We start from the raw sequence: 26,149 nt of genomic DNA, 5'->3' as shown, positions 1-26,149 counted from the left end.
AACCAAATTTATTTGGAAGGGCAAGGTGCCCCAAATACCCAAAAACATCTTGAGAAAGAGGAATGCAGTGGGAAGCCTCACACTACCTGATTTTGAAACATATTACAAAGCTACAGTGGCCAAAACAGCATGGTAGTGGCATAAGGATAGATATACCGACCAATGGAATCGAACTGACTGCTCAGAAATAGACTCTCGCATCTACGGACAATTGATTTTTGATAAGGCAGTCAAGCCAAAGCAACTGGGGCAGAGCAGCCTCTTCAATAAATGGTGTTTGGAGAACTGGATATCTATTTCCATAAGAATGAAGGAGGATCCCAATCTCACACCTTACACAAAAATCAACTCCAAATGGATCAAAGACCTAAACATTAGCGCTAAGATCATAAGACTCTTAGAAGAAAATTCAGGGCAGTTTCTTAAAGATCTTGTGATTGGAGGTGGTTTCCTAGACCTTACTCCCAAAGCGTGAGCAACCAAAGAACAAATAGACAAATGGGTTCTCCTGAAAATCAAACAATTTTGTACATCAAAGGACTTTGTTACAAAAGTACAAAGGCAGGCTACACAACGGGAGATAATATTTAGGAACCACATATCAGATAAGGGTTTAATATCCCGAATATAAAAATTGATCCTGCAACTCAACAGAAAGACAAGCCAATCAAAAAATTGGCAAAAGACATGGACATTTTACTGAAGAGGAAATACAAATGGCCCAAAAACATATGAAAAAAATGCTCAAATTCACTGGCTATCAGGAAAATGCAAATCAAAACCACAATGAGATATCACCTCACCCCTACGAGAATGGCCATTATCCAAAAAAACAGAAAATTACAAGTGCTGAAGAGGATGTGGAGAAAGAGGCACACTTATTCACTGTTGTATGTAGAATGTAGAATAGTGCAATCACTCCGGAAGACAGTGTGGAAGTTCCTCAGGAATCAAAGTATAGATTATATGACCCAGCTATTCCATTACTAGGTATATACTCAGAGGACCTGAAAGTAAAGACATGAATGGACATTTGTAAATCAATGTTTACCATGGCATTATTCCCAATAGCCAAGAGACGGAAACAGCCCAAATGTCCATCAAGAGACAAGTGAATAAACAAAGTGTGGTACATACACATGATGCAATGTTACACAGCTGTAAGACAAAACAAAGACACAGAACATATAACATGGACAAATCTTGAGGGCATTATGTTAAGCGAAGTTAGCCAGAAACAAAAGGACAAATACTGTATGGTGTCACTAATATGAATATGAATGAGCAAACTTTGAGAGTTAAAATCTGATAACACAGGCTACCAGGAGACAGAAAGAGGGTAGAGATTGGGCATTTGATGGTGAAGGACTAGAGAAGGTTTAGCAGGCTTGATTGTATAGAACCAGAAATTGATAGCATAATACTGTGTGATGGTAGGACAATATTATAACTACACTGAAGAAAGATGTCCATGAGTAAGGCTGAAGGAGGTGGGCTAGGAACATGTATGACACCTGAGGTAAAGATAGAATATAAAGACTGGGACTGTTTAACTTAGCAAAAACTGGAGTGGTCAATAATTGTGACTAAATGTACAAACATAAAACTGTTCTTGCATGTAGGAGAACAAATGAATGTCAACCAAGCACAGGGTTGGAAAGGGGATGGAAGTGGGGAAAAATATAACCAAAGCAAACTGGAATCTATAGTCAATAGAAAGACTGTAATATGCTTCAATTAAATGTAACAGCGGGGCAGCAGGAACAAAGCCAGGAACTGTGTGGACCAGTCACCACAGAGCAATTTGACTTTCGGCATACTTCATACAACACTCATGAACATGTGGAACAGCTGAGATCAGCGAATTCTGTAAGTTCTTGTGGCCAGGGTACCCGCGCCCCTCCCTGCCAGGCTAAGTCCCATGGGAGGAGGGCCCCTCAGTACTGGGAACCAGGGAGGAGAACTACAGTTGCAGCTCGATTGAAAACTCAGACTGCTGATCAAAAAATCCAAACACAGGTAGACTGAGACGAGACACCGGAGAATCCGGGAGCAGTCAGCACAGCAGAGAGGAGATAGGGCAAGCAAAAACAGCAAATAAAAAAAAAAAAAACGAAAAAAAAAAAAAAAAAAAATTAAAACAGAGACTTTTTGGAGATCGAATGAACATAAAATGGAGAAGGGCAGGGCTCAAACAGAATCAGGCACATATGCAAATCCAGAGGGCGAGTACCCTTCTCTGAAGAGCTGGTTTCTCTGCTTTCTCGATTGTCACTTAATGGCCCTAAATTCCTTGTCTCTTAGCATTTCAATAGCACGTTAGATCTGCAAGGAGGGCCCTTCTTTTTCTTTTCTTTTTTTATCAGTTTCTCTTTTTCTAAAACAATTACTCTAAGAAGCCCATTACAGAAAGCCTCAAAGACTTGCAATTTGGGCCCAGGCAAGAGCTCTGAGGGACAAAGCAATAAGTCTAGTCCCTGAGAAAATTCACTAAACACCATAACTTCCCAAGAAAAGGGGGGCGTCCCCTTGCAACCATCTTCCCAATGGGCTGGGAAAGCTTCTGCCGAGGGCCAGTGCCACAGCCCATAGCTACCCCAAACAACCCAGAGTGAAGGGAAGTGCCTCCAGCAAAACACACACATGCGACGATATCAGACATGGACAATCGCCTTTCACACACCCTCAGCTAACTGTCCCAGAGCTGGGAAGGCAGAGCAGGGTGAAAAGGGGGAAACTAAAATGCTCCATTCAGCCACTGTTTCAGCAGGCTGGTAAGCACCTACACGGCCCTAGGGCCCAGAACTTCCCTTGGGGGATGGCGCTCACCTGTGATGTAGCACAGTCTTCCTCAGCAGAGGCCCTAGGAGGGCAGAGCTTGGAAGAAAGACCCACTCTCAAGTCCCAGGGACCATACGTAAATACCAAGGAATCGAGGATCAGCAGTAAAGACAAACTGTGACAAGACTGAACTGAAAGATTAGACTATTGCCACAGCTTTAAAAATCCTGGAACACCTGGGAGATTTGATTATTAAAGCCACCCTCCCTACCTAACCGCTCAGACACACACCCCACATTCAGGGCAGGCTGCAACAACTACACATGCATACTTGGTGCACTAATTGGACTCCCACAAGACTCAGACACCCACTCACCAAAAAGACAAAACTGGGGAGAACTACTTGAGGGGAATAGGTGGCTCATGGATGCCACCTACTGGTTAGTTAGAGAAAGTGTACTCCACCAACCTGTAGATCTCACAAATTAGATATAAATGTTTAAATAAGACTACATATCCTGAAACAACCATATCAAGTTAAGCAAATGCCAAGAGGCCAAAAACAACAGAAAATATTAAAGCATATGAAACAACCATACAATATGGATAACCCAAACCCAAACACCCAATCAAAAGATAAGAGGAGACACTGTGCTTGGAGCAATTAATCAAAGAACTAAAGCCAAACAATGAGAGCATGGCACAGGATGTAAAGGACATGAAGAAGATGCTAGGAGAGCATAAAGAAGAAATTGCAAGAGTAAATAAAATATAGACAATCTTATGGAAATAAAAGAAACTGGACCAAATTAAAAAACATTCTAGATACTCATAGTACAAGACTAGAAGAAGCTGAACAGCGAATCAGTGACCTCAAGGATGACAGAATGGAAAATGAAAGAAGAAAAGAAAGAATGGGGAAAAAATCAAAATGGACCTCAGGGATGATAAATAACATAAAATATCCAAATATAAGAGTCATTGGTGTTCCAGAAGGGGAATAGAAGAGTAAAGGTCTAGGAAGGGTATTCAAAGAAATTCTTGGGTAAAACTTCCCAAGCCTTCTAAACAACATAAATACACAAACCATAAATGCCCAAAGAACTACAAATAGAATAAATCCAAATAAACCCACTCCAAGAAATATTCTGATCAGATTGTTAAATACTGAAGAGAAGGAGCAAGTTCTGAAACCATCAAGAAAAAAACAAATCACCACCTACAAAGGAAACAGCATAAGACTAAGTAGTGACTACTCAGCAGCCACCACGGAGGCGAGAAGGCAGTGGCATGACATATTTAAAATTGAGAGAGAAAAATTGCCAATCAAGAATACTTTATCCAGCAAAGCTCTGCTTCAAATATAAGGGAGAGATTAAATTTTTCACAGACAAACAAATGCTGAGAGAATTTGCTAACCAGAGACCTGCCCTACTTGAGATACTAAATAGAGCCCTATGTATAGAGAAACAAAGAAAGGAGAGAGAGAGATGGAGAAAGGTTCAGTACTAAAGAGATTTAGTATTGGTACATTAAAGGACATTAAGAGAGAGAGGGAAAAATATATCTGAAGAACATGAACCAAAGGATAGGATGGCTGATTCAAGAAATGCCTTCACAATAATAACGTTGAATGTATAAATGCATTAAACTCCCCCATTAAAAGATATACATTGGCAGAATGGATAAAAAAAAAAAGAACCATCAATATGCTGCATATAAGAGACTCATCTTAGACACAGGGACACAAAGAAATTGAAAGTGGAAGGAAGGAAAAAATATTTCATGCATGCTACAGCCAAAAGAAAGCAGAAGTGGCAATATTAATCTCAGATAAAACAGACTTTAAATGCAAGGATGTTATGAGAGACAAAAAATGCCCCTACATACTAATAAAAGGGGTAATTCAACAAGAAGAAATAACAATCATAAATGTTTATGCACCCAATCAAGGGGCCGCAAAATGCATGAGATAAACACTGGCAAAACTAAAGGAAGCAATTGATGTTTCCACAATAATTGTGGGAGACTTCAACACATCACTCTCTCCTATAGATAGATCAAACAGACAGAAGACCAACAAGGAAATTAAAAACCTAAACAATCTGACAAATGAATTTGATTTAACAGACATATATAGAACATTACATCTCAAATCACCAGGATACACATTCTTCTCTAGTGCTCATGGAACTTTCTCCAGAAGAGATCATATGCTGGGATATAAAACAAGCCTCAATAAATTTTTAAAAAATTTAAATTATTCAAAGCACATTCTCTGACCACAATGGAATACACTTAGAAGTCAATAACCATCAGAGAATTAGATAATTTAGAAACACCTGGATGTTAAGCAACACACTCCTAAACAGTCAGTGGGTTAAAGAAGAAATAGCAAGAAAAATTGCTAAATATATAGAAACAAATAAAAACGAGAACACGATATATCAAAATCTACGGGATGCACCAAAAGTGGTACTGAGGGGGAAATTTAAAGCACTAAAGGCATACATCAAAAAGTAAGAAAGTGCTAAAATACAAGAACTAATGCAGCAACTGAAGAAGCTGGAAAATGAACAGCAAACCAATCCTAAACCAATTAGAAAAGAAATAACAAGGATTAAAGCAGAAATGAATGACATAGAGAACAAAAAAACAATAGAGAGCATAAATAACACCAAAAGTTGGTTCTTTGAAAAGATCAACAAGATTGACAAGCCCCTAGCTAGACTGAAAAAATCAAAAAGAGAGAAGAACCATATAAACAAAATAAGGAATGAGAAAGGTGACATTACTGTGGATACCGAAGAAATTAAAAAAAAAAATTATCAGGGGATACTATAAACAACTGTATGCCAACAAACTAGATAATGTAGAGGAAATGGACAATTTCCTGGATACATATGAAAAACCCAGACTGACCAGAGAAGAAATAGAAGACCTCAACCAACCGATCACAAGCAAAGAGATCCAATCAGAAATCAAAAAACTTCCCACAAATAAATGCCCAGGGCCAGATGGCTTCACAGGGCAATTCTAACAAACTTTCCAAAAAGAACTGACACCAATCTTACTTAAACTCTTTCAAAACATCAAAGAAAATGGAATACTACCTAACACATTTTACGAAGGTAACAGCAACCTAATAACAAAACCAGGCAAAGATGCTACAAAAAAGGAAAACTACAGGCCAATCTCCCTAATGAATATAGATGAAAAATCCTCAACAAAATACTTGCAAATCAAATCCAAAGACACATTAAAAAATCATACATCATGACCAAGTGGGGTTCATTCCAGGCATGCAAGGATGGTTCAACATAAGAAAATCAATGTCTTACAATACATTAACAAATCAAAAGAGAAAAATCAAATGATCGTCACAACAGATGCTGAAAAAGCATTCGACAAAATCCAACATCCCTTTTTGATAAAAACACTTCAAAAGGTAGGAATTGAAGGAAACTTCCTCAATATGATAAAGAGCATATATCAAAAATCCACAACTAGAATAGTACTAAATGGTGAGAGACTGAAAGCTTTCCAAGATCAGGAATGAGACAAGGATGCCCGCTGTCACCACTGTTATTCAACATTGTGCAATAAGTGCTCGCCAGGGCAATCCAGCAAGACAAAGAAATAAAAGGCATCTAAATTGGAAAGGAAGAAGTAAAACTGTCATTATTTGCAGATGACATGAACTTATATCTGGAAAACCATGAGAAATCGACATCACAGCTATTAGAGCTAATAAACGAATTTAGCAAAGTAGCAGGATACGAGATTAATGCACGTAATTCAGTATTGTTTCTATATGCTAGAAATGAGCAAAGTGAAGAGACACTCAAGAAAAAGATACCATTTTCAATAGCAACTAAAAAAATCAAGTATATAGGAATAAACTTAACCAAAATTGTAAAAGACCTATACAAAGAAAACTACATAACTCTTCCAAAAGAAACAGAAAGGGAACTTAAAAGATGGAAAAATATTCCATGTTCATAGGAAGGCTAAATGTCATTAAGATGTCAATTCTACCCAAACTCATCTACAGATTCAATGCAATCCCAATCACAATTACAACAACCTACTTTGCAGACTTGGAAAAGCTAGTTATCAAATTTATTTGGAAAGGGAGGATGCCTTGAATTGCTAAAAACCCTCTAAGAAAGAAAAACCAAGTGGGAGGACTTACACTCCCTGACTTTGAAGCTTATTATAAAGTCACAGTAGTCAAAACAGCATGGTACTGGCACGAAGATAGACATATTGATCAATGGAGTCAAATTGAGAATGCGGACATAAACCCCCAGATCTATGGCTGACTGATCTTTTATAAGGCCCCCAAACCCACTGTATTGGGACATAACAGTCTTTTCAACAAATCGGGCTGGGAGAGTTGGATATCCATATCCAAAAGAATGAAAGAGGACCCCTACCTCACACCCTACACAAAAATTAACTCAAAGTGCATCAAAGACCTCAATATATAAGACAATACCATAAAACTCCCAGAAGATAATGTAGGGAAACATCTTCAAGACCTTCTATTAGGCAGACACTTCCTAGACCTTACACCCAAAACACAAGTAACAAAAGAAAAAATAGATAAATGGGAACTCCTCAAGCTTAGAAGTTTCTGTACTTCAAAGGAATTTGTCCAAAAGGTGAAGAGGCAGCCACCTCAATGGGAAAGAAGTTTTGGAAACCATGTATCTGAAAAAAGACTGATATCTTGCATATATAAAGAAATCCTACAACTCAGTGACAATAGTACAGACAGCACAATTATAAAATGGGCAAAAGATATGAAAAGACAGTTCTCTGAAGAGGAAATACAAATAGCCAAGAAACACATGAAGATATGTTCAGTTTCACTAGCTATTAGAGAGATGCAAATTAAGACCACAAAGAGATACCATCTCACACCAATTAGAATGGCTGCCATTAAACAAACAGGAAACTACAAATGCTGGAGAGGATGTAGAGAAACTGAAACTATTATTCATTGTTGGTGGGACTGTATAATGGTTCACCACTCTGGAAGTCAGTCTGGCAGTTCCTTAGAAAACTAGATATAGTTACCCTTTGATTCATGAATTGCTCTTCTCAGTATATACCCGGATAATCTGAAAGTAGTGACATGAACAGATATCTGAACGCCAATGTTCATAGCAGCATTATTCACAATTGCCAAGAGATAGAAACAATGCAAATGTCTTTCAACAGATGAGTGGATAAATAAAATATGGTATATACACACGATGGAATACTATGTGGTAATAAGACGGAACGTTGTCGTGAAACATATGACAACATGGATGAACCTTGAAGACATAATGCTGAGTGAAATAAGCCAGGCACAAAATGAGAAATATTATATGCAACCACTAATGTGAACATTGAAAAATGTAAAATAAATGGTTTATAATGTAGAATGTAGGGGAACTAGCTATAGAGAGCAATTAATGAAGACAGAACGATAACCCAATAAGAACAGATAAGCTATCGAGGGTAAATTTAATGTTCTGGGAATGCCCAGGAATGACTATATGGTTTGTAAATTTCTGGTGGGTATGGTAGGAACAAGTTTACAGAAATGTTGCTATATTAGGTTATTTTCTTGGGGTAGAGTACATGTTGGACGTAAAGTAGTTATTTTAGGTTAGTTGTCTTTTTCTTACTCCCTTGTTAATGGTTCATTTAAAATGTTTTTTTATTGTATTTTTTTTATTTTTTTATATAGTTAATAGCTAATTTAAAAAAAAAAAGTTAATTAAAAAAATAACAATGAAAAAAATATGCAGAGCCCCCCTGAGGTGGCTGGTGGAGAATGCCGGATTGTTGGACTTCCCCACCTCAATGGTTTCTGATGTGCTCACAGACAAGGGGACTGGTGGTTTGATGGGCTGAGCCCTCTATCACAGGACTTGCCCTTGGGAAGTCTGTTGCTGCAAAGGAGAGGCTAGGCCTGCCTATAACTGTGCCCATGAGTCTCCTCATGAATGCCTCTTTGTTGCTCAGATGTGGCCCTCTCTCTTTAGCTAAGCCAACTTGGCAGGTGAAATTACTGCCCTCCCCCCTATGTGGGATCTGACACCCAGGGGAGTTAATCTCCCTGGCAACGTGAAATATGACTCCTGGGGAGGAATCTAGACCCAGCTTTGTGAGATGGAGAACATCTTCTTGACCAAAAGGGGGATGTGAAAGGAAATGAAATAAGCTTCATTGGCAGAGAGATTCCAAAAGGAGCTGAGAGGTCACTCTGGTGGGCACACTTATGCACAATATAGACAACCCTTTTTAGGTTCTAGTGAATTGGAGTAGTTAGCAGTAAATACCTTAAACTATCAAACTACAACCCAGAACCCATGAATCTTGAAAATGATTGTATAAAAATGTAGCTTATGAGGTGTGACAATGTGATTGGGAAAGCCATATGGACCACAATCCCCTTTGTCCAGTGTATGAATGGATGAGTAGAAAAATGGGGGCAAAAAAAGAGAAAAGGCATTCAGTGTTCTTTTTTACTTTAATTGTTCTTTTTCACTTTAATTTTTATTCTTATTATTTTTGTGTGTGTGATAATGAAAATGTTCAAAAATTAACTTTGGTGATGAATGCACAACTATATAATGATACTGTGAACTGAATGTACGCTTTGTATGACTGCATGGTATGCAAATATATCTGAATAAAATTGAATTAAAAATAAATAAATAAATAAATAACTGTAACAAAGGCAGTATACCAAAGCTAAATAAGTATGAAAGGGGGATATAAGGGAGGGATATGGGATTCTTGGTAGTGGTGTTGTCTGACCCTACTATTCCATTGCATTGTAAGACATTTTATTTTTAATATTTTTTTATTATCCATTAAAAAAAACTTTTTTTGTAGTAATCAAAATGTTTAAGTGCTGATTGTAGTGACAAATACACAACTGTATGATGATACCATGAACAACTGATTGTATACTGTGGATAATTATATGATATGTGAATATAGTTCTACAAAATTCTATGGAAAAACAAACAGGGATAAAAGTGCTGGAGAAAACATGGGGAAAGAGATGTACGTATTTACTGTTGGTTAGGAGGCAGAATGGTATAGCCTTTCTGGAGGACAGTGGGGTGGTTCCACAGGAAGCTAAGCATGTGGGTGCCATAAGGTCCTGCAACCTCATTAGGAGCATTTATTTGGAGGATCTGAGAGAAGAGACATGAATGGACATTTGCACACTGGTTTGTATGGAAAGAGTATACATGATTTGCAATGGGTGGAGGTGGCCTAAGGGTACATAGACTGAGGAACAGAATGGTGAACTGTGGTGTGTGCATACAATGAAATATTGAGCTACCGAAAAGGAGTGAAGCTGTGAGACAGGCAAGGTAAGTGGAAGCTGTAGACAGTATTTTGAGTGAACTATGCCAGAAACAAAGGCAAACAACTATAATGCCTCACCAAGATGGACTAACTACAATGTGTAAACTCAGAATTGAACCTTAGAGCACAGCTTCTCAGGGGAATGTTTATTGTAATGGTCCTTAGATTGTAAGCTCTTACAGCAGTCACATCTATTCCTGAATTGTAATGGCTATCTCCAGATTCTGAGATGCTGCTCCCTTTGTGTATAACCTGATTGATCCCTGGAACTTTGGGTATCTGTGTGACACCTGAAACTCAGAGCTAGTACTCAGCAGGTATGAATGTCAGTATTAGCACATATAGTAACTGTTAAAAAAGCAGAAAAACAATGTAGACTTCAACTAGAGACATGAATGAAGCAGATGGCTTAGGACTAGGACAAATTGGGCCAAAGGACAATACTGACTGCATTTTAAAACTTCAAACTCCATGTGAGACCAAGGTAAGAGATGTTTAGTTGGTGCAAGATCTATATTTCCTAAACAGTTTAACTCACACAGTTCATTCAAATGTCATAATTATATAGAACTTTTAATAGGAAGTAAGACCTGGTAGGTTTGCATAGGTTAGTGTTAAATAGTGACACATCCCAAAGCAATTTGGACAGAGAATAAAAATATATATGCAGGGTCTCCCTGAGGAGCTGGGGGAAAATGCAGAGGTGTTGGGCTTCCTCTCCTGGATTGTTGCTGATGTTCTCACAAACACTGAGGACCGGCAGTTTGATGTGCGGAGCCCTCTATCACAGGACTTGCCCTTAGGAAGCTCGTCACTGCAAAGGAGAGGCTAAAGTTGCTTATAATTATGCCTAAGAGTCTCCCCGAGTACCTTTGTTGCTCAGATGTGGCCCACTCTCTCTAGCAAAGTCAACTTGGCAGGTGAACTCACTGCCCTCCCCCATACATGGGTGTAAATCTCCCTGACAATATGGGATATGACTCCAGGGGATGAATCTGGACCCAACATCGCGGGTTTGAGAACATCTTGACCAAAAGGGGGATGCACAATGAAACAAAATAAAGTTTCAGTGCCTGAGAGATTCCAAATGGAGTCAAGAGGTCACTCTGGTGGGCATTCTTATGCACTATACAGATAAATCTTTTTAGGTTTTAAGCATTGGAATAGCTAGAAATAAATACCTGAAACTATCAAACTGCAACCCAATAACCTTGACTCTTGAAGATGATTGTATAGCAATATAGCTTATAAGAGGGACAGTGTGATTGTGAAAGCCTTATGGATCACATTCCTTTTATCCAGTATATGGATGGATGAGTAGAATAATGGGGACAAAAAACTAAATGAAAAACAGGGTGGGAGGGTGGGTGTTTTTGGTGTTCTTTACTTTTATTTTTTATTCTTATTTTCACTTTTTCTAGTACAAGGAAAATGTTCAAAAAATAGATTGGGGTGATGAATGCACAACTATATGACAGTACTGTGAACAACTGTACACTTTGGATGATTGTATGGTAAGTGACTATATCTCAATAAAATTGAATAAAAAAAAAATCTCAGCCAGGCAACATGATAGAACACAGCTTCCATAAAGTAAAGAGATGTGGATATTTGAAATGTGAGTGTGAATATGGCTCAAAAACAGCTGCCTTAAAATCCCATTAAACCAGTTAACTAAGATCACCTACAGGACAGTCAATGTTTTCCTTCTTTTTAATAAATAATAATTCTTGTAACTAGTTTTCACATATGGGCAGCCTTAGTCATAACTTTACTCACAAAAAAGATGTGATAGAACTTGGGAAATTCCCATTATGCTTTGTTCAGTATCAAGAGACTTGAGTTTTTCCCCCATAGTGGTAACTAGTAAAGTAGTAAGTGGTAAAGAATAATGTTTTCCAGTTGCCATGTCTACAAACTTCTGGCATTTAGTTGTGAGCAAATCACATTTTTTACTGTATTCAAAGGTTTTAATGAGGCAGTATAAAGTATTTCAGTGGCACCCATTACTCTGAGGTAAATAATAAGTATTTTAAAACCTTCCAAAATAATAGACATTTTATGTGATACATTATGATGGCTCTAAAAGTTTGCATGGTTTATTGGGTTAACATGAAGGATATTTGTGAAATAAAAGCAACAGTTTTTCTTTAGTAAGAATTTGTATTAGCTAGTTTATATTCAATATGACCTTGATTAATAACGGCCTACAATGTGGATCAACTCAACTAAAAATGAACACTAAAATAAGTCAAAGAATGAGCTTAAATGCAAGATGAATTAAAATGTATGTGGTATGTGGTAAGAGACAAAGGTTTAGCCTGTAAAGGGTCAGCTTAAATGGCAAATCTCCTAAAACTAGTTTATTCCACAGGCAGGCTACTAATTAGGCAACTAGAATCAACAGTAGGTATTAGCTGATATTATATGGCACCCCTAACTCAACCTCAAATATTACCTTGGAAATATTATGGCATCTTGCATTTTCTGAAATAGTTCATTTAACGTTTGGATGCTTGCCAACCTCTCTGAACTGTACATGGTACTTATATATGGCTTTTCATCATGAATTATGTCCTCTAATTCATATTTCAAAATTTACTCTTTGGCTTCAGCTCAGTATTAAAAGCCATTCGGTTGTGCTGACCCATATTCAATATTTGGTCCATGACGGCTAATATTATATACTTACCTACTTTGTAGAAATCCAATTATTTATTGTCTTATTTTTGTGTGTTTGCTCATTGGAACACTTTTAATTTCTAAATTTCCTTAAGGAAATGCGATATTTTAGATTTTTCATTTAAAAAAATCTAGTCCCATGACTCCCAGGGATGAGCCTGGCCCTGGCATCGTGGGATTGAGAATGCTTTCTTGACCAAAAGGAGGAAAAGATATGTAACAAAATATTTCAGTGGCTCAGAGATTTCAAATAGAATTGAGAGGTCATTCCGGAGGTTATTCCAATGCATTATATAGATATTCCTTTTTAGTTTCTATTGTATTAGAATAGCTAGAAGGAAATACCTGAAACTATTGAGCTGTAATGCAGTAGCCTTGATTCATGTAAACTATATATCTTTTATTGTATGACCATGTGATTGTGAAAATCTTGTGACTGACAGTAAGAGAAAGCTCAGGCCTGGTTTACAGATCTGCGCAATATGCAGGTACCTGTCCGGCGCCCTCTCGCTCGGTCCCACGCGTCCCGTCCTCGGCCGGCAAGGAGAACAGAGGGAAAGAGGGAGAGACACAGACAAACTGACACTTGAGGCACACAGCGGCAGTGAACGCAAGCCTTTTACTGGAGCCAGGAAGAAAACTTTCTCTGTTACATATTCCACACGAGGCTTTACACCCCGTGGGAGAACAACCTCTATGCGGCCGTCAGGCACGGCTCCCTGTGGGCTGTCTCCCCGAGGCTAGCACGGGCACTTTCTTATATACGATAGTTACAACCAATGTGCAGGCACTACGTAAGCGTGTACAATAGGCTAGCAGGCAGCCGCCGCCCTAAGCGTCATATGCGGAAACGGGATGCAGGCGCCATCTTGGCTCACTCGATGGGCGGGGGCTACTCCAGAGCAGGTCTCGGCGTGTCCAACAGGCCCTAACTCTAGAGCAGGTCGCGGCTCGTTCACTAGGCCCCAACCCGGGAAGCGGCTCTCCACATCTCCCCCTTTTTTATATATTTCACCCAGTGTCTCCATTGATGAGTGTACTCCCGTGGGCTTGAGTGACCCACTACATGTTTTGGTGCTTTGGGGAGTCTGGACTAGGCCCCTGCCATTTCACGGCAGAACCTCTGGCACCGACCAGAATGCTTACCTCATATAGAGACCGGAGAGCCCGTGAGCTGGAAACGACGTGACTCTCCCTACCGGACTTTGCCTTGTAACTGGGTAGTGATAGTTGGGACAGGAGAGTGGCATCCAGCGTCAAAGGCGTCACTAGGCGTCTCTGTGCAATGGCCAGAGCCCCGTGCGGCCGTCACCGGGCTCCCGCCTACGAGACTCGCCTGAGACAAAATTTGAGACTGCTGGAACTATCAGCTAAATCCGGGATATGGCTATGGACTCTGCCGCGAACCCTGCCCCAGAGTGCCCCACCCCGAAGGGGATCGATCAGTCGAGAGCCTGCTGTTCAATATGAGGGAGGAGTAAAGGGAATCAACGATAGTTCAGCGAGTCGGGGGCTCAGCAGTGACAAAGCGTCTTGTCGATTGTCGATGGCTTAGCTGCTGCGGGCTAGGTGAAGGAATCACAGGCGGAGGGAGGTTCAAAGTCCAACAGTTCAGAGAAGCCGGAGCGCGGCGTCGGTGCGATGCTTTTGCGACCGAGAAAAGCCTCGTGGCCGTCGAGCCGACCGATGGCGACGGGGTCGCGGAGGATTGGCTGGTCCTCCGGAGCAGTGGTCATCAGAGGTGGCGAGTTGCTGGTAAAAGATAGCACCGGTCTGCTTCCTCACAAGTTGGACGATTCTGCGAATGATGTATGGTCCTAAAGCAAGAGCTAGAATAATTATTATTAGGGGGCCAAGAAAGGGAAGGATATATGGGAGGACGAGAGCGAAGAAACTGGACCAATAACTGGCAGCCTCACGATCTCTTTTACGTTTTTCCAGTCCTTCCCGGACCTTCTCTAGACTGTTCTCTGCAAGACCTGTGGTATTGGCATACACACAACACTCTTCCCCTAGGGCGGCACAGAGGCCTCCCTCTTTGAGGAGCAGAAGATCGAGGCCTCGGCGGTTTTGGAGCACCACCTCAGAGAGGGAATTAATAGAATTTTTAAGATGGGAAATAGCGTCTTGTAGGTGACGGATGTCTTCGTCGACAGCAGCCCGGAGTTGAGTTAGGGCGGAACTTTGACTGGCTAATGCAGCAATCCCGGTGCCAGCGCCTGCAAGACCTAGGAGGGAGGCAATCGTGAGGGCGGTGATGGGTTCTCGCTTTTGCAGAGTGGCAGGAACTGCAGTTGTTTCCAGGCGGAGGAAGAAGTCTTCCTCACTGTGGTATAGGACCCTGTAAGCAGGACTGCTTTCCACTTCCGGTTGTGTGCGGACTGGATGTCTCCGGATGGGTTATAGCACGAGTTATTGATGCGCTGGAAGAGAAAAGAAAAACATTTTTCTCAGGGAGAGACTTCTACCCTGGAAAGGTTATTATTAAGGGGAGCTTAATTTTGGATACTTGTGAAATTACAAGATGGCCAGCGTAAAATCTGGGGCATGGCTAAGGCCTTTAATTATAGCTTTAAAACCTAAGTAATGGTGGAGCAACACAGGGTTGTTTTCAAACAGAAAGCTCACCATGTGCTTTATATCAAAATCATATTTGAACCAGAGCCCTGATTCGAATTGTTATGTCTCCTAAAGATTTTAAATGCTTCTAAATCAAATTAATATTATTTCAGAGCAAATTTTTCCTTTTCCACCTTATAGAGTTTCTTTTAATCCACAATCTTAAATTTTTATGCCGCTGCAAAATAAAATTATCAGCAAACAAAGATCTGTAAATTAAAAGAGTTCACCATTTTAGTACAGAGTGCATGCAGCTATATGATAAGATTCCTTTAAACTCTAAAGACAATCCATCAGGGAAAAACTTTCCAGTGCATGTTATGGAAATGATTTGCACTGTGATAGTAAAATGAGGTTTTTGTTTTGTTTTATGTTATGTTTTAAAGACAATTCTAAATCATCTCTCTGGAAAGCAAGACCTCAAACTCTTTATCAGGACATTTCCTTCTCATATGCAAATAGACAGTCCGAAGGCAGTGAGTCATCCCAATCGATTGTTCACAGTCAGCCACAGACCGATCTCCCTGCTCCACTCCCTCCCCCCTTCTCACTACCGCACCCGACCAGTCCTACATGGAGTCAAAAGTATGAGCAGACAAATACTGTTTTATTTACTAGTATAGGAAATTTTCTTAATAGTACAATTCAACAGCAAACTGAAAGACGTGGCTCCTTTGTCCAGATCAAATTTTTGTTTATATAATTTATATACTCAGCACCTCTTCTATATGGTTGTCATCATGAACTATGTTTCCCTGAGAATAAAATTATGTAGTCTTTCCTCAAAGCAGCACCACAACATGAATGCATCCATTCCAGTCAACAGCATCGAAATGCCCACCGTAAGAAAGGAGAGTTTCCCAAGCAACACACGGAACACAACTCCAAGAACGTGGCTGCCCCCAGCAGTGTGCTCTCAATGTCAAGGAAACATTGCCCAGGCGGGAGCTCCCATCTGCATCCAGTCCACCCTTTCTCGCCGGCTCTCTCTTCCTCTAAGTGCCTGGACCGCTGCACACACTCTCGCCTCCCGGGTGGCTCGCGGCCAACCCCCAGTTCAAGGATCGCGCGAACGGTCTCCCATATAGGGACTAAAGGTGGATTCAGACAAACGTTAGTCCGACGCGCCCAATCTATATCGTGACCAAACTTCAGCCAAGAAGGCAGACCGAGGCTGCCGGAGGAGGGAAACCAGGGGGCAAAAATTTCAACATCATTAAGAAACTTCTGTAGGGAGCTTTTCCTAACTGAAATACCCCTCTGTTTCAGGAGGGCTTTTAAAGGTAGCTAACAAAGATAAACTTTCAGACTGCCCCATGCTTGCAGTCGGCACTGTACTTTCAACCACTCGGAGAGCTCTTCCGAGTCCCCGGGACCGCCTGAGAATCCACGGGCCCTGACTCTCACGTAAAAGGAGCACTCACCTTCTCGCGCTGGCCGGGCGCAGGAAGTCCGCTGTCCACCACCAGCTCAGCTGGTCAGAGCTTGGTCGAGTATTCGAGTCCCCGTACGGGCCACCACTTGTCCGGCGCCCTCTCGCTCGGTCCCACGCGTCCCGTCCTCGGCCGGCAAGGAGAACAGAGGGAAAGAGGGAGAGACACAGACAAACTGACACTTGAGGCACACAGCGGCAGTGAACGCAAGCCTTTTACTGGAGCCAGGAAGAAAACTTTCTCTGTTACATATTCCACACGAGGCTTTACACCCCGTGGGAGAACAACCTCTATGCGGCCGTCAGGCACGGCTCCCTGTGGGCTGTCTCCCCGAGGCTAGCACGGGCACTTTCTTATATACGATAGTTACAACCAATGTGCAGGCACTACGTAAGCGTGTACAATAGGCTAGCAGGCAGCCGCCGCCCTAAGCGTCATATGCGGAAACGGGATGCAGGCGCCATCTTGGCTCACTCGATGGGCGGGGGCTACTCCAGAGCAGGTCTCGGCGTGTCCAACAGGCCCTAACTCTAGAGCAGGTCGCGGCTCGTTCACTAGGCCCCAACCCGGGAAGCGGCTCTCCACAGGTACCACCAGAAAGTGGACAGCTGCAGCACTGCAGCCCCTTTCTGAGATGTCTTTGAAGTACAGTGGTGAGGGGAAATCCTCACAGTGGGCAGAACTTCGAGCAGTGCTCCTGATTGTCAATTTTGCTTAGAAGGAGAACTGGCTGGAGGTACATTTGTATACTGATTCATACCCTGTTGCAAATTGTTTAGCTTGATGGTCCAGGACTTGGAAAGTACATGAATGGAAAATTGGTGACAAAGATGTCTGGGGAAGTGTGTGTGGACGGACCTTTTTGAGTGGGCAAAGAACATGAAGATATCTGTGTCCCATGTGAATGTTCAACAGAGAGTGCTTTCAGCAAAGTAAAGTTTTAATAATCAAGTGGATAAGATGACCCATTCTCTGGACACCAGACAGCCTCTTTCCAAGAAAATCCTGTCCCACTGGGCTCTTGAACAAAGTGGTCATGGTGGTAGAGATGGAGCTTATGCATAGGCTCAGCAACATGGACTTCCACTCACCAAGGCCAAGTTGGCCACAGCTACTGCTGAATGCCCAATCTACCAGCAGCAGAGACCCACACTCAATCCCTGATATGGCCCCATTCCCCAAGGTGAACAGCCTGCTACCTGTTGGCAGGTTGATTACACTGGACCACTTCCATTATGGAAGGGGCAGCGATTTTTTCAAACTGGAATAGACACATACTATGGATATGGGTTTGCCTTCCCTGCATGCAATGCTTCTGCCAAAACTACCCTCTGTGGACTAACACAATGCCTTAACCACCGACCGACAAGGTATTCCCAACAGCATTGCTTCTGATAAAGGAACCCATTCACAGCAAGTGAAGTGAAGGGATGGGTACATCCTCATGGATTTCTCTGGTCTGACCATGTTCCCCATCATCCAGAGGCAGCTGGGTTAATAGAATGGTGGAATGGCCTGTGGAGGACTCAATTATGGCACCAACTAGGTTGCAATACCTTGCAGGGCTGGGGTAATGTTCTGCAGGAGGCTATGTCTGCTCTGAATCATCATCTACTCTATGGTGCTGTTTCTCCCAAAGCTAGGATTCACGGGTCCAGGAATCAAGGGGTGGAAATCAGAGTGGCACCAATCATTATCATCCCTAGTGATCCACTAGGAAAACTTTTGCTTTCTGTCCCTGCAACCTTAAGCTCTGCTGGTCTACAAGTCTTCGTTCTAAAAGGAGGAGTGCTCCCACCAGGAGACACAATGATTCCATTGAACTGGAAGTTAAGACTGCCACCTGGCCACTTTGTGCTTCTCGTGCCTCTGAATCAACAGGAAAGGTAGGCGATTACTGTGCTGGCTGGGGTGATTGATCCTGACTACCAACAAGAAATAGGACTGCAACTACACAGTGGAGGTAAAGAAAAGTTTTCCTGGAATACAGGAGATCATCTTGTGCATCTCTTAGTACTATCATGCCCTGCAATTAATGTCAAAGGAAAACTTCAACACCCCAGTCCTGGTAGGACTACCAGTGGCCCAGAAACTTCAGGGATGAAGGTTTGGGTCACCCCATCAGGTAAAGAACCACAGCCAACTAAAATATTTGCTGAGGGTAAAGGGAATATGGAATGCGTAGTGGAAGAAGGTAGTTATAAATACAAGTTATGACCACATGACCAGTTACACAAATGAGGACTGTAATGGCTATGAATATTTCTTCCTTGTTTTGAGCATGTTTGTATATATACATAAAACAAATATCTTTTGTTTTATTCCGTATCTTACCCATTATCATGTCATTAGTTGTATTAGCTTCATATCATTGTACTTAAGTTACAGAATATCAAGTTAAAGAATTAAAATTATCCAAGGAGTCAAAACCTATTCTGGGGAGTTAGTACTGTTACCAATTGTATGCAGGACAGTTGAGTATTGTTAGGCAAAAATATGAATGTTATTGGTTTTTCTCATAGATTAGGTATGGTTTCAAGGATGTGTATGGCTGCCAAGTTGACCAACGGGTCGACTGTGATCTATCCAGAATGATAAAGCATTTTAAGAAACAAAAGAGTTTAATTCCTGAAAGAACAGTTTGGAAGTACTTTGTTCAGCTCTGCAGTGCATTGGAACATACACATTCTCGAGAAGTCATGCATAGAGATATAAAACCAGCTGTGTTTATCATAGCCACTGGGATGGTAAAACTTTGAGATCTTGGGCTTGGCCGGTTTTTCAGCTCTAAAACCACAGCTGCACATTCTTTAGTGGGTACACCTTATTACATGTCTCCAGAGAGAATACATGAAAATGGATACAACTTCAAATCTGACATCTAATCTCTTGGCTGTCTACTTATATGAGACGGTCGCATTACAGAGTCCTTTCTATGGTGACAAAATGAATTTACACTCCCTGTGTAAGAAGATAGAACAGTGTGACTACCCACCTCCTCCTTCAAATCACTATTCAGAGGAACTATGACAGTTAATATGTGCATCAACCCCGATCCAGAGAAGCAACCAGACATCACCTATGTTTATGACATAGCAAAGAGGATGCACACATGCACTGCAAGCAGCTAAACACATGGAAGATCAGGAAGAACATAACCAAAATAATTTAAAGTACTTTTGTGCAAATCATACCTCCCATTTTTGTCTGGTGTTAAGATTAATATTTCAGAGCTAATGTGCTTTGAATCCTTAACCAGTTTTCATATAAGCTCAATTTTGTATCAATTAAAGACACCTTCTTGCAAACCCCAAATAACTTCGGAAGAATCAAATTGCATGTTAGGAGAATAAATGAAACATGATGGTTTTTAATGGCTAAAGGATTTTACAATTATTTGGACTTTCAGATAAAACTGTGTTCAGATAGACTCTCAGTGCCAAATACTGAATGTGTGGCTTGGTACACATCAGCATAGTCTCACAACCTAAGGAAGAGTATCTGAATATGTGACTCATTTGCTTTTTTGTCATTTATGACATTTGAAATGGCTGCAATTGTGAACTTTTCTGATTATTTTATTTTTAAAAGTTTGAAGTATGTGTTTTAGTTTTTAACACTGTAGTTTTCAAGTTTAATTTTTTAGATAAATGTAGACAAATTATTTGAGGAACATTTAAAATGCTTAGCTTACACCTTCAAAATGCAACTGTTAAATGTGAAAAGCTTTGGGGGTAAAATGTGAGTCAGACACTGAAGAGTTTTTGTTTTGTTTTGTTTTAATATCTCTAATGTTCTCTTTGCACTAAAATGATATAAATGAATCCATTTAAAAAGTGGTTAAGGATTTGTTTGACTGGTGTGATAGTAATTTTTAAAGTTGCACATTGCCTGAGGCTTTTTTGTGTTTTCATTATTGCTTGCACATTTGAAAAATATTCTTTTGAATAATTTTGCAGTACTATATTTTGATTTCTTTATAAATTTAAATACATTCTCACTCATAATTGACCACTATAGTGTAAGCATATGTATTTATTCATAGGTTTTATTGAAGTACTGATTGGTCCCCTTCAGAATTATTTTTTATTTTCTTCAAGTTGCTTTCTTATTTATATTGTACATGCATTTCATCCATTAACGTTTCAGATTTTCTGAGAACATAATACCCTCTAAAAAATATTTGGAACAGCAATACTTTTCCTGAATTGAAAACTTTTTAAAACATTTTTAAAATTTGGGCCACCCTGTATGAGTGTATTTTGTCTTGTTAGAGAGGAAGAAAGGATGTGTATTGCACTGTACCTGTGAATGTTGAACAGTTTCAATTCATTTGATGAGGCTGTAATTTAAGAATATGTTTAAAGAAATGAAAACTGGCCATTACTAGAGCCAGAATTTTTATGAGATTAACATTTCTGTTGAGAAGTTTTTAAGTGAAGTACTGTATTCATGCATGAAGATGACAGAGATGGTAACGCTTCACTTAGTTCAAGGAAATGGACCGAGTTTAGTAAATACAGTTGTGGAGATGTGTTTTCCCTGAATGCCTTCATGTTTGTGATGATCAGTTCCTCACAGAATCGTAGAGTCAAAAGGCTGTGAGGTAGTCACTATTAAAGGATGCCATGCCATGCCACCATAAAACCTTGGGATCCATTATCCTGTCAACATGAGAATGTCTTGTTCAGAGAACACCTACTCTTAGCTGATATAACTGCTGGGTTTGATTATATATATATATATATACATCTTTCTTGCAATCATTTGAATACTTCTGAGTGTAAACTTTAAAAATGTATAAAGGGCAGTGTCAATTCATCTTTTTTTTCTGAAATTTAATCAGTTACGTATGGTTTCTGAAGGGAAATTTTCTCTTGGGATAGGCAAAGGAAACCTGGTTCATCCTTTATATGATGACTGAATGCATTGTTTTTACCATGGGCTTCCATAGATTTAGCTCCAGAAGTATGAGTGGAAATTTTTTTGTTGACTATTAATGTCCTCGTCATTTAAATGTAAAAAATTGATTGAGATGAAATGTTCTGTATGTGGAATAGATACTCTCTTTTTTTCTTGCAATCTTAAAAATTACATGGATCTAAAGTTCATTAGTTCAATCCTTCACAGTGACCTTTAAGCAAAGATTTATATCAGGGAAATCCCTGGTCATTTTCTACACGTGGAAATTTTTTGTTTGGGATAGTATATAATTTTTGTAGCCTAAGTGTTCATATTTTTTATGAAGAAACCATTATGTAAAAACCAAATTAGAATTTTGAATGGGAACATTTCAAAGAATTATGAAAATAAGTTCTAATTTTTATAATCACCTATAAAATGTTCTCTCTATATTTCTGTTAGTAAGTAAACTTTGTATTGATTAAGTTAAATATTTGAATTGATTTTAGAAACTGTAAAATGAAAGGTACATCTGATTCTGAATCTTATTTAGACATTGGTACCCATTACCCAGAGAAAAATATGGGGTAACTCTGTTTTGTATGCTGAAGTTCAGGGATGGTGTAGAAGAGTATCCCTATATAAATAAAGTGCTCAACAGCATGCAATGATTGTAAATTTACTAAGATATTACAGGCATTTCATGAATGCTTTACCATTCTTCATAGTATCTATTACAAAACACCTTTCTTGTATCCATATACTTCAGGTGTTGCTGTTAACATTTACCATGATATTTATTTTAACCTTATTCACATTAAATGTTTATTCTTTAAAATGAATGTATTATGTTAATAACCCATAAATGCATAATTATCCTATGCCTCATATTTCAATAGTACTGTAATATGGAATTCTTTTGTGAAATACTTTTATTTTGTTATGCTTTAAATACACATACTAAAAAGATTCTGTTATTAGCCTTAGAAATTGTACATCCTAATATAAATAAAATATAAAAATAAAAATGAATACAATAAGAAAAAAAAAAAGCCAATCCATTTCTGGTGTTTTGCATAATGGCAGCATTAGCAAACCGGAACACCGCCAATTCCGGGTCTTAGTTAGATCACTGGAGTCCTTTAAGAGAGCTCGCAGAAAAAAGGAGCTCAGAGAAGCTGAGAGAGACATTTTAGAGAAGCTATGTAATCCAGAATTTGCCCCCAGAAGCTAAGAGCCGACACAGACCTAGGAACCTGGAGATGCTGGGAGATGCAGACAGAAGGACATTTGGAGATGCTAAGCTAAGAGAGGAAGCCCAGAGTTTGCCCCAGAGAAGTTAAGAGAGGACCCCCAGATGCTTAGAGAGAAAAACACTGGGAGAACAAGCAAGGATGCACAGAAACTGAGAGAGGGAAGCTAAGAGACAGAAGCCCAGAGACATTTTGGAGAAAGCCATTCTGAATACAGAACCCAGAAGCAAAGGAGCAGTAGATGCCAGCCACGTGCTTTCCCATCTGACATAAGGGTTCTGGATACCATTGACCTTCCTTCAGTAATCCTGTTGATGCCTTAGTCTGGACACTTTTATGGCCTTGGAACTGTAAATCTGTAATAAATCCTTTATAAAAGCCAATCTATTTTTGGTATTTTGTAAAACGGCAGCTTTAGCAAATGGGAACATGGGGAACAGACAGAAAGTCAGACCTTTTACGTAAACTAGTGAATTTCGTATGTCTGTATTTTGTCTTTCTATATTTCTGCTTTTTTTTTTAATTATGGCTAAGAATTTTAAGATGTAAGTCCTTTATTTATACACTAATTTAATATTTTTAATTTAAAATAAACTACGTCTTGAATTATCTATAAGTACAAAAATGTATGCATGTGTATATGTTTGCATTTAACCAAACTGAGTCATTATTCTAACAAGTTTTACTTAAATAGTAATTGTGTTTTGTAAGATGTCAGCTTGAAGACAGTTTCCAAAATCATTTTAGTAACTTAAGTATGTAAAGTATACCAGATTTATTTTTAATAAGGAAAAAGAAAGTAATTTTGTCCTAAAATATGACTAATTTTTACAGAATTAAAAAAAAAGAAAATGTAGGACAAAACTTAATACACGTAGGAAATGGTAGAAGCTTCACAGAAAAAAGGAATTTTATTTCTTGTGGTCAACATTAAATAAAATTGAATGGGTCTATCTATAAAAATTTTAAGAGCCTTAATATCAAATGATACTGATGCAAAACTAAAATTTGGTTTTCTCTCTATTAAAACAAGGTTTTCTTGAATTGTCAGTCTGTTCTTGAGAAATTATGAAGGTTTTTTTCTGAATAATCAATGCAAAAAGCAGAGAATGTATTTTTTCAGATTAACTTCTTATACTTTATGTTAATTTTAACATGTTCTTAGTTGTTTAAAAAAAAGTTTTTACCATGTTTTCTCCTATATTTACTTTTAAAATCTTTTGTTTTTACCACCATGCTTTCTCCTATATTTACTTTTAAAATCTTTTGTTTTAAGAAAAGAGGCAGATGCTGTTTCACAAGGACCTGTGATCCTATTTAACCAAGTGTTCAAACCTCTTGACAACTTTTAACATTTTACCTTCTCAAATCAAATACTAAATAACATTTTTATTTCAAACTAATTTTGGGATTTTCCAGAGGACCCCTAGAAAATCACAAAGAATCTACTCTTTCATCTTATAAAAAAAGAGGTCTTTAAAATAAATTTACTTATGTTATAAATTGCATAAGAAATATTATCAAATTAAAATTTTTTCTAACCTTTTGTTAAATTTATGTAAATAAAATGTTAATATATTCTGGAAAGTACATATAATTATTAAAGATTTGTCAAATGTCCTCACTGTCTATAAAATATAATACTGATCCATCTCATATTAGACAACAGTATAATATTATCAAATTTCAATTATTCTTAAAAATATTACATGCCACAGAAACAACCAATTTCCTTCTCAATGGCATTATTTTATAATAAACTCTCATTAAATCTTTCACTTTTATAAAACAGTAATAAGTTAACCACAGTGATTATTTATCTTTTATGTTTTAAGTTTTTTATAATTCACAAATAGTTTTTATTTTTCTTCTGATGTATTCCTAAAAACACTTGCAATTAACTACAAGTCAAAATGCTTCATCTTCAACCAAAAAAGTATAGTCTAAAAGATCTTTGGAAAGGACTATACCAAGTACCCTAAGACACTAACTTCTAATAACATTGCTTTAAAAACTTTGAAACCCCATACCATGCAGCTGATGCAAGATTTCCAGAAATCTAGTGGGAACCTAATAGATTCATGAAATCACTAATGCAAGATGAAGCAAAACAACAACTAATTATTTATGACTGATGGAATTTATAAAAAATGACTGGATTTTATTTAAAATATTGCTGATGTTTTAATTTTTAATGCAAAAAAAAATCCCCTTTTACTTTTTCCGTAAACTACTTATAATTCCATAAAACTTACTAATGCCTAAGAATGTTCCTGCCTGCCAGCTCTCTAGTTGCTCAAATGTGGCCTCTCTCTAAGCCAAACTCTGCAAACAAAATCAGTACCTTCTCCGCTATGTGGGACATGACTCCTAGGGATAAGCCTCCCTAGCACTGAGGAGCCAATTACCAAATATTCATCGGCAATGCTTTCAGAGAAAGGTCTTGATCAAAAGGGGGACATGTGAAAGGAATAAAATGAAATGAAGTAACTTAGGCTAAAGGATGTAAAATGGAGTCAGAGAGCTGTGCATACAGGAAGGCCCTTATGCCACCTCCCTAATGCCAAAATTAGTTGTTAAAAGCAAAATCTATGCAACTAACAAAACCGTTCCCTTTCTGAAAAAAAAAAAACCCATTTCTAAAATGCTTGCCCTAACAAACTTCTTTTTTTCTTCCTCCGTCTCCTTTTACAATCCCTTGCCTGACTGTCCCAACTTAAAACATAATTTAGGTTGCTTCCTGAATCTATGCACCCCAAATTGCAATTCTAACACCCCAAGTAAATGTTTTTCTTGCCTTACAGCTCACCTTATTTCTCAGTCAACACATATACCAACATGGATGAACCTTGAAGACATCATGTTGAGTGAAGTAAGACACACAGAACAGGACAAATATTTTATGATCTCACTGATATGAAACAATTAGAATAAGTAAATTCATAGAGTCAGAATCTATACTATAGGTTACCAGGGGAAGGAGGGGTTGTAGGGAATAGGAAGTTAAGGCTTCAAAGGTACAGCATTTCTGTTTTGGACCATGGAGAAATTTTGGTAATAGATGGCAGTGATGGTAGCACAACCATGTGAATA

The 26,149-nt window shown here is 38.9% G+C and overlaps 1 protein-coding gene and 1 pseudogene across 1 annotated transcript in view; one reads left to right on the top strand and one right to left on the bottom strand.

Moving 5' to 3' along the window:
* Nucleotides 1-26,149, bottom strand: part of APOOL (apolipoprotein O like) — a 235,977-nt gene that overhangs the window by 180,429 nt on the left and 29,399 nt on the right. The window lies entirely within an intron of this gene.
* On the top strand, nt 13,332-20,032 carry LOC119522263 (annotated as a pseudogene).

This window comes from Choloepus didactylus, chromosome X (genome assembly GCF_015220235.1).
Source record: "Choloepus didactylus isolate mChoDid1 chromosome X, mChoDid1.pri, whole genome shotgun sequence".
NCBI lineage: Eukaryota > Metazoa > Chordata > Mammalia > Pilosa > Megalonychidae > Choloepus > Choloepus didactylus.
The sequence above is the reverse complement of the archived record's forward strand: the minus strand, read 5'-3'. Positions and strand labels throughout refer to the sequence as shown.